At 35.3% G+C, this 12,069-nt stretch overlaps 1 protein-coding gene across 1 annotated transcript in view; it reads right to left on the bottom strand.

Annotated features, from left to right (window-relative positions):
- Positions 1–12,069, bottom strand: part of LOC140046566 (uncharacterized) — a 74,447-nt gene that overhangs the window by 18,718 nt on the left and 43,660 nt on the right. The window lies entirely within an intron of this gene.

Here is a 12,069-nt window from a genome sequence, read left to right as displayed (position 1 = left end):
AAAGTGCAGAACCGCCGGCCTAGGCCTACAAAATTATGTACAACAACGCAACGGTATATCATATGCTAAAAATATTGAGGAAAATTCCTAGCAAACGAACACTCGTATCGTTGTTGAACGTAAGATAATATAGGCCAAAGCACAGAGTACACGTCTTTCCATCCTTCAAGGCTGCGCCGAAGCGTTTCTGTCAGGGCGAGAAATTTATCCAGATTATAATGTATTTACACAACACAGAAGCCGGGGCCGGCCCTGCTCAGATGCACGTGTGTGTTTAGCTAAATCCCCGTTAAGCCGATTTTCCACTAGGCGAATTTGTTCGCGCGAATCGAAGGCGTCAGCTAATACACATGCGTAGAGAAGGATTTGGAAGACGTAAACATGAATACACATGCGTACAAGCTGGCGCGTTCGATTCGCGCGAACAAATTCGCCTAGTGAAAAATCGGCTTTAGACTCTACCATTTCCCGCATGTTGTTTTGTTTACACTGAAGCGTGGTTCCCACTAGCAACGCAACACAAGGACGTAACACAACGCAAGTGAATTGACCAATCACAAGCGATGGCTTATTCGCTTGTAATTGCTAACTGTCTATAACTTCGCTTGTCATTGGTTAAAACGCTTGCGTTGCGTTTACGTCCTTGCGTTACGTTCTAGTGGGAACCAAGCTTTACGCACGAGGAAAGTTTATTAAGGGTAAAATATGAAACTACATTAAATTGGAAGACTCTAAAATGCATAACGCATACATTTTTCATTTCGATAAGATTAAGACGTCATTCATCGAAGATACTATAATGTTTCTTTTTAATCTGAAAAGTACACCCCTATCGAAAAATAGACAATCCCGGTAATTAGCCGACCGTCGGCTACGTAGTCGATCGTTTGTGCAGCGCACAACACGTGATAGTTTGGGTAGACTTCATCATCCATGTGTCGTGTAACGTCCGTCTCTCTGTGCAGTCTACCTCTGCTATCTCCATCTTTTTGAAATAACAAAGAGACGCCTGGTACAACGAAACAAGTTGACGAAAATGGAGCTTGAAGTAAACAACGTGATAACGAACAAAATAAATGGTTGGAGATCGACAAATGGACCTTTTAGTTGGACTTTATGCTTTCGCCAAAATGATTATTGAATTATCTATTTTATCATTATTATGTCATCGCCAAAATGGCTAAAGTAGCCGTTTTATTTTTCGCCAATCTAGAAAAGTTTTCGCCCATGGCGACTTGGCGATCGGCCAGTGCGAGCCTAGAATCTATTAGATTGAATAAAAATATCTATTATAAACAATTTGCAGTTAGAAATCTCTATGCCATGTCGTTATTTAGATGAGAAAAACAGGTCAACGGTTAAAATTACAGAAAAATATTGTTTCAGTCACTTTTTGAAAAAAATGTTGCATTACGGCAAGTATAAACATATATAATATTGTGAACAATTTGACACCAAAATTATCTCACTAGGTCCAGAATTTCCAGATATATAGCATGTTTTTATATTGGTCAATTTTGAACTTTGACCCCTTATATCTCGAAAACGCTTCCTATCCTGATCGATTACCTTCCATATTCGTAATCTACGGAAAATTCTGGTCTAGAAAAGTTGGATGGCAATTTGTCCCCTTTCGGGTGGTGATATCCCCCACCCCCCCCCCCCCCCCCTCCTGCCACCGGACTAATGGTATTTTCTTATCAGAGGGTGCGTGTATGTCAAAAGGAATTGTTTTTCCAACGATCCGATCCTTCGCGTACACGACGTCGTGTGTGAAATTTGTTATCAGAGGTTGCGTGTGCGTCAAATGGAATTGTTTTCCCAATGTATTGAATTGCGGGTGTTGGACCGGATCGGTGGCGGGAGGATAGGTTAGGCTAGCTGGTAGGAGTGCGTGTAATTTTTTTTCGAGGAACATTTTAAGCTTGATTATTAAAAGTGTACACCCCTGTATTTAATGTACTATCTATACCATGATTTACCACACACGGCGGCCGGGACGATATTGTTTTGGTTACACAATGTTCAATGTTTTGTCTACTGTTTGTGTATTAATAAATGCGTTTAGGGAAATCCCCTTGCAACGAAGACAGGCGATAGTTTTGAGTCTCGTCCGAGTCGTGTAAACAAATCTAATTCAGTGGTTTTTATTGTGGTAAAACTCGGGAAGGGCACTCACGGCCAACGCAAAAAAAGGGCAGGCCAGTAGTGGCCGTGGGTGCTATTCATTTTCGAGGGCATTGAGGCCAACTGTGAGGGAACCGACGGCACTGGCCGCGGTAAAATTCGAGGCCTGAAAGGTGTTGTGCATGGTGTATTGTGCTAAATTCTACATCTTAAAAGTAAATTGTAAATCGGTTTTAGGAATATTTTAATAAATAAAATATTATATAAATTACAGCACCATGTCAGCGAAGGGTGTGTTCCTTATTTCCTTCCTTAAACATTGTTTATTTTTCCCTGCTCGAGTTAAGCTTGAGATGTGCGACAGCAGAGATTTCGGAGATTCAAATGTAATTTCTCGTTGTAGAATATGTCAATATCAAAATAGAATAGAATATGTCAATGTCAATTTAACAACTTAAAATTGGTGTAATTTGTGAAAGATTTATCATTCAAGTATACAATGCATATGTACCGAAGAAATTTATTAAGCTTGTTTACCAACATAAAAGTTAAACGATTTACTGTTATGTGAGCTAATTTAAAGAGGTGTAGGGGTGTTCAGTGAGGCATATCAACCCCAATGTTACTTAGCCACTACAGTTATAGTTTATCTTAAAATCATGTGCTAGCTGCTGTAGTGTGATCACTCCATTGTTTAACTCGTAATTAACGGTAGGCCGGACATGCCATTTAGTGTTGCATAAAGATGATTCCAATGCGTTATTAACAGTCCTTGTTATGGTATGTTGCGTGAAATCCTGTGCTGCGAATGTGATGACTCAAATAACAGGTAATTAACGGTCATTGTTGTTACAACGCATTGTTACATGATTGTTAATTCGTTTAATAGCTTTTTGTAATCGGTAGCGTGTGTTTGTTTGTTTGTTACTTGGCCAAATTGAAAATTGGCAAAGTATGTTGATCTGTTTGGTTTGTGTGTTTGTTACTTGGCCAAATTGAAAATTGGCCAAGTATGTTGATCTGTTTGGTTGGTGTGTTTGTTTGTTTGTTTGTTTGTTACTTGGCCAAATTGAAAATTGGCCAAGTATGTTGATCTGTTTGGTTTGTGTGTTTGTTTGGTTGTTTGTTTTCATCACTCAAGCGCTCACAGTTTTGATTCGAATGACTCCAAATTACTACCATACATGTCACCTGCTGCAAGGACGACACTGCCCAATTTTGGTTAAAATCTGGACTACGGTCCCAATTCTGGACCACTTTTAAAAAATATTTTCAGACCTGCTAGTGTTAAAAGATAGGACAGAATTATCAAAAGCCGGTGAGCAGTCCTAAATTAACAAGTAAACATTTTCTCGAGAACTACTTCTCCAAAAAACGTCATTTTTGTACAAGAGGCTTAGCAAGAGTTATAATTTGTGATTTGTAATTTTAAAACATAAGTTGATTTAATATACAGGTTTTTTGATGCGAATAGTTTAAAAAACCTAATTCTTTTCAAATTCACTCGTGTGTTTGTCGCGTTGCTGTTCTATTGTTAGTTGAGTGAAGCTATTGTTAGTTGAACATAACCTTTACACAAAACTCCTATACACATGATTATAGTGAAATTAGCCTAAATCACACAGCATAACAGTGGGAAAGCCACTTCGCGTTTTGACCGTTAAATCGTGTAAAATCGACTTACTTCCGCATTGACGATTTTGAAGCGCCACCTATCGTTGAAAACTGAAACCACGATTTTTCGTCGCCTAGCAAATAAGTGCTGTTTTATTTTAAGCTATCATGAATATTTAAGAACCGCCCAACATTACCTATTATGGTAAAAGCATTTCCTAATAAGTATAATTGAATAACCAATCGGTTTCCTTCAAAGAAACCGAAGCTAATACAATACATTCGGCGACTGAAGTCGGGACTCGTGAAATTTATAAATGTGGTACGATTTGACTACTGTTTTGTTGTCCATTTTCTGAATAGTCGGAGGTGCATCCCAACAAATTAAAAAAATTATAATCAATTGTTTTATCAAGAATAATATTAGTTTAATCGAGTATGATATATTTCTATCCTGTTCAAAATTTGTTGGTGTATTCTCAGGCCTCGAAAGGTAGGTACATTTTCTAGCTGTGAGCGTGGTTTCGGCAACGCGAGACACGTGTGTCACTATAGGCGATAGCGAGACGTGTGTTGTACTGTGTTGATGCTGATCCGATAGTCGTTAAGTTGTACTGATTACGAGTATCATTGGTCCTGGCCGGCCTAGCCTGGTGATCTGATCCCCCCAAAAAATACTTTTTTTCAATCAGTATTAATATTATTATTTTATTTTTCATTTATTATTTGATTTATTAGGCTCAATAGATGCCTAGCTAGGCTACTATTAGGCCTAGATTGTATAAATAATAATAGCAAATACTGTAATATTAATTAATAAAATACAGCTTCCATTTGCCTTACTTTTATGTCATCATACAATATTATAATTATATATACAACCAGACATTACAATTTTTTTTAAATAATATTTATTATTTTTTCTGAAAGATGACACCGGTACCTACAGACATTGTCATACCCAAACTAAAATTTAATTATTTAAAACAAAATGTTGAATTACAAATACAGTATATGTATGTTGCAGAGGATTTAGATGAATTACAATACAAATATTTATGTTGAATGCAAACCTACTACACTATACTCTGTAAATTATGTTATTGTCATGTGGTAGACCTTAAAAATTGAATTTTATTGTATGTTAGGCCTATTTTATATTTTATTAATACTGTATTAGTTTAATATTACTATTAATTTATATTATACAGTACTAGTTTGTACATGTTTTTACCCAAAAAAAATGAATAAATAATTTGTTATTCAATCTAATTGCTTGTTTGTTCATCAATAACAAAACAATTGTAAGCAAGTATATAACAGTTCTTGTTAGCCGCTTATTTCAGGTCATATTATTAATATTAGCTAGGCCCGACGCGCCCGATCACAACGTCACTAAGTGACTTTCCGCCCCTGGAACAATCGCTCGCTAATAGGGCTAGGCCTCGGACTCGTATAAAAGCTATTATAATAGTTATGATAAATATTCCTCAACTAAAATGTATACTGTGATAAATAAACAAGTAATAATATACGTTGTATTGGAATGTATTTATTTATATGAATTCTTATACGCGGACAATTATAAACATCGCGTATATCGTTCGCTATAAATAAATTCATAAACACGATGACGATGTGTTTACAAAATGGCGGTTTCGCTAGTTTTCGATGGAACAAATAGTGGTACCTTTAGTTTGAATAGTCGGAGCTGCATCCCAACCACCGAATTTTGTATCTTAATATCGTATTCTGTAGATTATTAATTTTTCTAACAGGGATTTTAAATTCAGGACTGTTCAATTTTTCTAAATATTTTATTTTAAATTACAGATTATCGTTTTGTTCAAATACATTTAATTTTACATGACAATATATTAAAACCATTTATGAATTTATTTCACTAACAATATTTTTCCGATAATCAGCTAAATTTACAAATATTGTGTTTTTCCAACACCCTAAAATTTAGCAATTTTGAACGAAATTAGAAAAGTAGGGCGCCCTCTCCGAGTCGAAATTTGACACGATTTGTCGACTGGCTGTCCCACTGATAAGACACACACTTTTGGTGAAAATTGGGTCAATGTCAGGAGGCCAATTTTGATTTGGCAAAGTATCGCGCTATGCGCGAAGGCTAGTTACTTGGCAAAAAGAATTTGTTTGTGTGTTTGCTTGTTTGTTAGCACGATAGCGCCTACAGTTTTCAAGTTATCGTTTTTGGATGTAGATAGGTATATACCTTCAGACCATGCCTATTGAAAATCAACAAAATTGGTTTATTAATAACTTCACAAATAACTAAAATGATATTATTTTCAGACCGGCTAGTGTTAAAAGATAGGAGACAATTTTCAAAAGCCGGCGAACAGTTTTAAAGTAACAAGTGTACTGAAATTGCATTTTCTCGAGAACTACTTGTCGAAAAAACATCATATTTCTACAGGAGGCAAGAGTTATAAATTGTGATTTGTAATTGTCAAATATAATTTAATTTAATGATTTAATGTACATGAATTTTTAAACGAGTAGTTTAAAAAACCTATTTCTATTAAAATTCACCCGTTTGTTTTTTGCGTTGCTGTTCTATTGTTATTCAAATTTATCTATTGTTAGTTGAAAATTAGTTTTTTAGTACCAGCGTATGTCCTTCCTTATTTTATTCTGTACATAGGTATATACCATTTCCATATATATACTTACAGAACATGCCTATTGCTTTTCAGGAAAATTGATATATTAGTCATGTCACAAAAGGTTATCTTCTGTATGATATATTAAGTAGCACGCTTTTAACATGGACATATTCTTTGATATGGACCAAAATATTAGTCGACTGGTCGAGCGGTTAAGCTTACTCCATGGGTTAAGGCAGGGGCGCCGCAAATCGGCACAGCTTAAGACACTCCCCAACTCCTGGTCAATCTTGATTTTAGAAAGGTCATTGTTGCAATGACGGAGTTTGTTTGTATTAAAAATTATTTAAAAAAAAGTATAAACCCCAGCAGGATTTGAACCATGTAAGGCTAATACAGTCAACTCTCCCAATACCGGACTCTCCCAAAACCGGAATTCACGGAAAACCGGACTTTTTTGGATGGCCCAATTTGTCCCTATTCTAAATGTACAGTACTGACTACAAATCATGTACCATAACCCGCGTTTGTCGCGCGTGTAAAATATGTGTAATTGCCGCGTGCCTGTATTTGCCGTGTGGACCATGACGTCATCACTTTGTAGCTTTTTACTGGTAAAATATGGAACTCCCGGTACGACGCCGCGACAACACACACGTGGGTATCAGTTTGTTTTGTTTCTATTGTTTAGGCCTACCATCATATTTATGTAATCTGAACCCGCCCGTTACTGTATGTAACAAAGTTTATTTTTTCTCTATTGTTTAGGCAAACAATAAATAAGAAAGTTTATAGAATTCATGTAAATTGTTTTTCATCGGGGTTTTGTTTAGAGTTCACGTCGTATTATTTTATATAATGTGACGTGAGGCGTACAGTGAGAAGTGTACAACAGGGAGGCTAGAATAGAGAGCTACTGTACCTAAGCCCCCCACAAAAACATATTTAGCGATCTTTAATAGGTCAATAAATAGCCTAATAATAGTAAAATTATAAAATGATGTTTCCTTGTATTTTCGTAACCAAAAGCCAAATATTTAAATTAAAATACAGCGCTAGTGTTTTAGGCCAAGTACAGTATTCGCTCAAATAACTGTGACTGTGAATGGGTTTTCCGCCGCTCAGTGTAGAAAGTAAAATTATTACGTTCTTCTAACACGTTTATTACATGTCTTTAGTATATTTCTATCTAACATGTCTGCATTGTATACTTGCTTTATACATTCTCTGCTTATGAAACGACTTAATAAGTTGCTAAATTGACGTTTAAAGCAGATATTTGTCTGACATCAGCCCATGTTTATAATGAAAACAAAACAAGGTTCCGAAAATGGTACAGTCCAAAATGAGGTGTGCAATTAAATAATATCAACGTAAACATATGCGCACGGTATCGGGGCTGTAATTATAAGAGAACTGATTTCCCCTGGACGGGAAATGGTAAAAACTTGTATTTATTCGACCTCGCTTCTCTCTCGCTCTGGCTGTGTGCGGAGGAGAATCGCTCCAACGTGGTTTCGTGGAGCGATTAATGGTCCAGTCCGTAACAGGGGTGTACATTAGTTACCGCGCTAAATACATGCATGTCAATACTGGCGTTGTAATAACTGTGTGTACTCAATGGATGAACTCTACAACGTGGTGCGTACAGAAAGTACGTCATTCGGCCACCAGCAACGATCGTGTTTTGAAAGATATTGTTGGGTCTTTTCTACCTTGTTTTTTTTAATGAGTTTTCTCAAATACTTAATAAATATGACTTAAAAATATATATAAACAAACCCTGAAAGCAAACTAGGCCTAGAATAGTAGTACTGTACTCCCGGTAGTAGGCCTACTAACTAGGACTATTTTCAATCACAGACATAATTGCATCATGCACTATGATAAATAAATCGATTTTTTATTTCAAATAGGCCTATATTTTGTTATATAAAATGCTGTTATCCTGTACTGTAATTCCAGTTATTGTCTGTTTGATGATAATAATATATATGAACAAAACATCAACAAATTATAAATACAGTTCGCTGCAGTTGAATTACTCAATGCAGTAATGCATGAGTGAATATGGACAGTATTGTTAGTACCTAATTACACGCGAGTCACGCGTTTTTCACACCCGTGTAAAATGTGTGGGCTTGGTATATGATATGTAGTCAGTACTGTACTGTAATTTATTATGAAAACCGGAATACCCAATTCCGGAATCCGGACAAATTATTAAGTACAAAACACGAAAATTAGCGTCTGAAACTCCAAATATTTACGAAAACAACGTAACATCGTCGTCGCTGACTCGGATTCAATACATTCACAATGTACAAAAGCTTTTAACCATACCTGACCGGACCATGCATGAAGTGCGCGACGTTTCGCGGTACGATCAAATAATGTTGCCATGGAGCGCTACACTGTGATTGACAGGTCAGTTCATTGTTAACCCACGAAGCGGCAATTGCTTTGTTGCGTATCGAACTGCGGTGAAGCGCTATGTCTTAATGTCTATTGTTTTTAGCAGCTCCCTGTTTTTTAGCAAATGAATTGTTTTTTAATAAAGTTCAATTTACATTCCACTTTGTGTCTTTGTTTTGTTTAAATTATTGTTAAATTCACAATTGCAATAGGACTTTAAAAAGGAATGTTTCACTAAAAATGTGCATCATTATAAATTTGGAAATCATTATGGCAAAACGTAAACGGAATGAACTTGACTTAACTAGTGTTAATAAACTTTGAAATGTTACCAATTAATTATTGTGTCATTATTGCTTGGCTCGTTTATAATTCAACATGCTCAAGTATAGTATTTACTTTGTTTGTATGTATGTATGTATGTTTGTTAACACGATAGCGCCTACAGTTTTCAAGTTATCGTTCTGAATTTTTGGGTGTAGATAGGTATATACTTTCAGACCATGCCTATTGAAAATCAACCAAATTGGTTTATTTAAATAACTTCACAAATAACAAAACTTATATTATTATTATTGATATAGGAGACAATTTTCAAAAGCCGGCGAGCAGTCTTAAAGTAACAAGTGTACTGAAATTGCATTTTCTCGAGAACTACTTGTCCAAAAAACATCATTTTTGTACAAGAGGCAAGAGTTATAAATTGTGATTTGTAATTTTTAAAACATAATTTGATTTAATGTACAGGTTTTTTGATACGAGTAGTATTAAAAAACCTATTTCTTTTCAAATTCACCCGTTTGTTTTTGGCGTTGCTGTTCTATTGTTATTCAAATTAAATTATTGTTAGTTTATAATTAGTTTTGTTAGTACCAGTGTGTGTCCTTCCTTATTTCTGTACATAGGTATATACTTACAGAACATGCCTATTGATTTTCAGGTAAATTGATATATTGTTTGTCACAAAAGCTTATCTTCCGTACGATATATTAAATAGCACGCATTGTGTCTTCTTTTAACATGGACACATTCTTTGATTTCATATGGACCAAAACATTAGTCGACTAGTCAAGCGGTTAAGCTTACAACATGGGTTAAAGGCAGAGGCGCTGAAAATCGGCACAGCTTCAAGACACTCCTCGATCATTATTCTGGTCAATCTTGATTTTAGAAAGGTCATTGTTGCAATGCCGGAATTGTTTGTATCAAAAAATTATTTAAACAAATTATTAACCTCAGCAGGATTTTAACAATGTAAAGCTAATACCTAAAGCAAAAAATGTATCTTTCAACATGCTCCGAATCAGTGGATATATTTTGCCAAGTACTTCTCTCAGTTTCTGAGTGATTTCATTACTTGGCAAAAAAGGAATTTTGCCAAGTATAGTATTTACTTTGTTTGTTTGTTTCTTTGTTAGCACGATAGCGCCTACAGTTTTCAAGTTATCATTCTGAATTTTTTGGTGAGTGCTTTCATTTGTATGTTTGTGTGTTTGTTTGTTAGCAGGATTACTCAAAAAGTAATTACAAGATCTTTACCAAAATAGATAGATATGTGGTCAAGGACCATTCCATTAAATTTTGGGACCATTTGGGACCATGGTCCCAATTCTGAACCAATTTTTAATATACTTTTCAGACCTGCTAGTGTTAAAAGATAGGACAGAAATTTCAAACGCCAGTGAGCAGTCTTAAAGTAACAAGTAAACTAAAATTGTACTACAATTGTCTAAAAAACTTCATTTTTGTACAAGAGTTATATTTTGTGATTTGTAATTTTACAACATAATTAGATTTAATGTACAAGTTTTTTGATGCGAGTAGTTTAAAAACCCTATTTCTTTTCAAATTTACTCGTTTGATTTTCGCATTTCTGTTCTATTGTTAGTCGGCTAAAGCTATTGTTAGTTGAAAGGCGGGTTACATAACCTTTACACCTAACTCGCATACACATGCTTATATAGTGTAATTAGCCTAATTCACAAGCAGCTTTACCCTTTGCAAAAAAACCGTATACGAACGTATACGATTTACATACGTTTCGTATATGTTTCGTATAGGAAGTCCACTTCGTATACGAAACGTATACGTCAATTCGGAAGTTCCTGCCCGCATAATAAACATATACGAACCGTATACGATCATTTATAAACAATTTCCTAATTATACGCTCCGTATATGATCCGTATACGACGACGCGTGTATACAAACTGCATCGTATTACCAAGCGAAAAGGGACTGTCCCTCTTTTTACAAGACGACGATAGCATACGTTTACGATCGCAGGAGCATCTTGACTTCAATAATTAGTGTACAATTTAGTTTTTTTTCAGTCGGTATATGTACATTAAATTCCCTATGATGATTTAGTTCATAGTTTTCGCGAATGAAAATTTGGTGCTGTCTTTTACTAGACGTTGTTTTTCTAGCAAGCATAAAAACCCACCCAGGCTGTTCTGCCTTGTTTATCCCCTCTGCTATTTCTTTACCTTTTGTATGTTCCATTAATAATTGAATCACACAAAATGTGCTGTTATTAATTTGAAAGTGCTTTAAATAATATTAATGTACTTGGAAATAAATAAGTAAATATTAAATTGGGCCCGCAGTATATTAAATTTAAAACGAGTAAGTAAAATCCATAAATTACGATTTAATAAAAATGTAGAATACATGTGGCTCCCTATTATATATATGGAATGATCCAAATAAATTCGCCCAAAACGTGCCTGTGTTATGTGCCCTGCATGCATGCATCACATGGATGGATCAGATTTCATTCATTTTCAATCATCATTGTTGATTTTTTGGCTACGGGTTTTGACTCACCATAAAAAAAAAAATAAAAAATGGGATGTAGGCCTAGTTACAGTAGGCCCAGGTAGATAGTAAATTCGATGACTTCTAGCTAGCTAGGCTATTATATAGGCATATTGTAATTGTATATATCGAATATGCAGTATATAGCTACTGCAGCAGCTCTAGTAAACTAAGAGTTAACTAGGCCTAGGGAAAATACGCCAAGGAAAAGAGTCTGTGGTACACTCATTGTGAAAATAAGCTAGCTAGCTTTCCCCCATATATTAGATTTGGTTATATTGTATTATTTTAATAACCTACTCTAGCTAGTAGTATATCAACAACGGTGAAATGGAAATACGATGCATTATGGATATCATCGTTGCAGAGTTAGGGGGTGCCAACAAAACATTACACAGCCAGAAATACAAAAAAGAAGCTCCGACGTTTTTATTTAGAGCATTTTACTATTTTAGGC

Source organism: Antedon mediterranea, chromosome 4, assembly GCF_964355755.1.
Source record: "Antedon mediterranea chromosome 4, ecAntMedi1.1, whole genome shotgun sequence".
NCBI lineage: Eukaryota > Metazoa > Echinodermata > Crinoidea > Comatulida > Antedonidae > Antedon > Antedon mediterranea.
The sequence above is the reverse complement of the archived record's forward strand: the minus strand, read 5'-3'. Positions and strand labels throughout refer to the sequence as shown.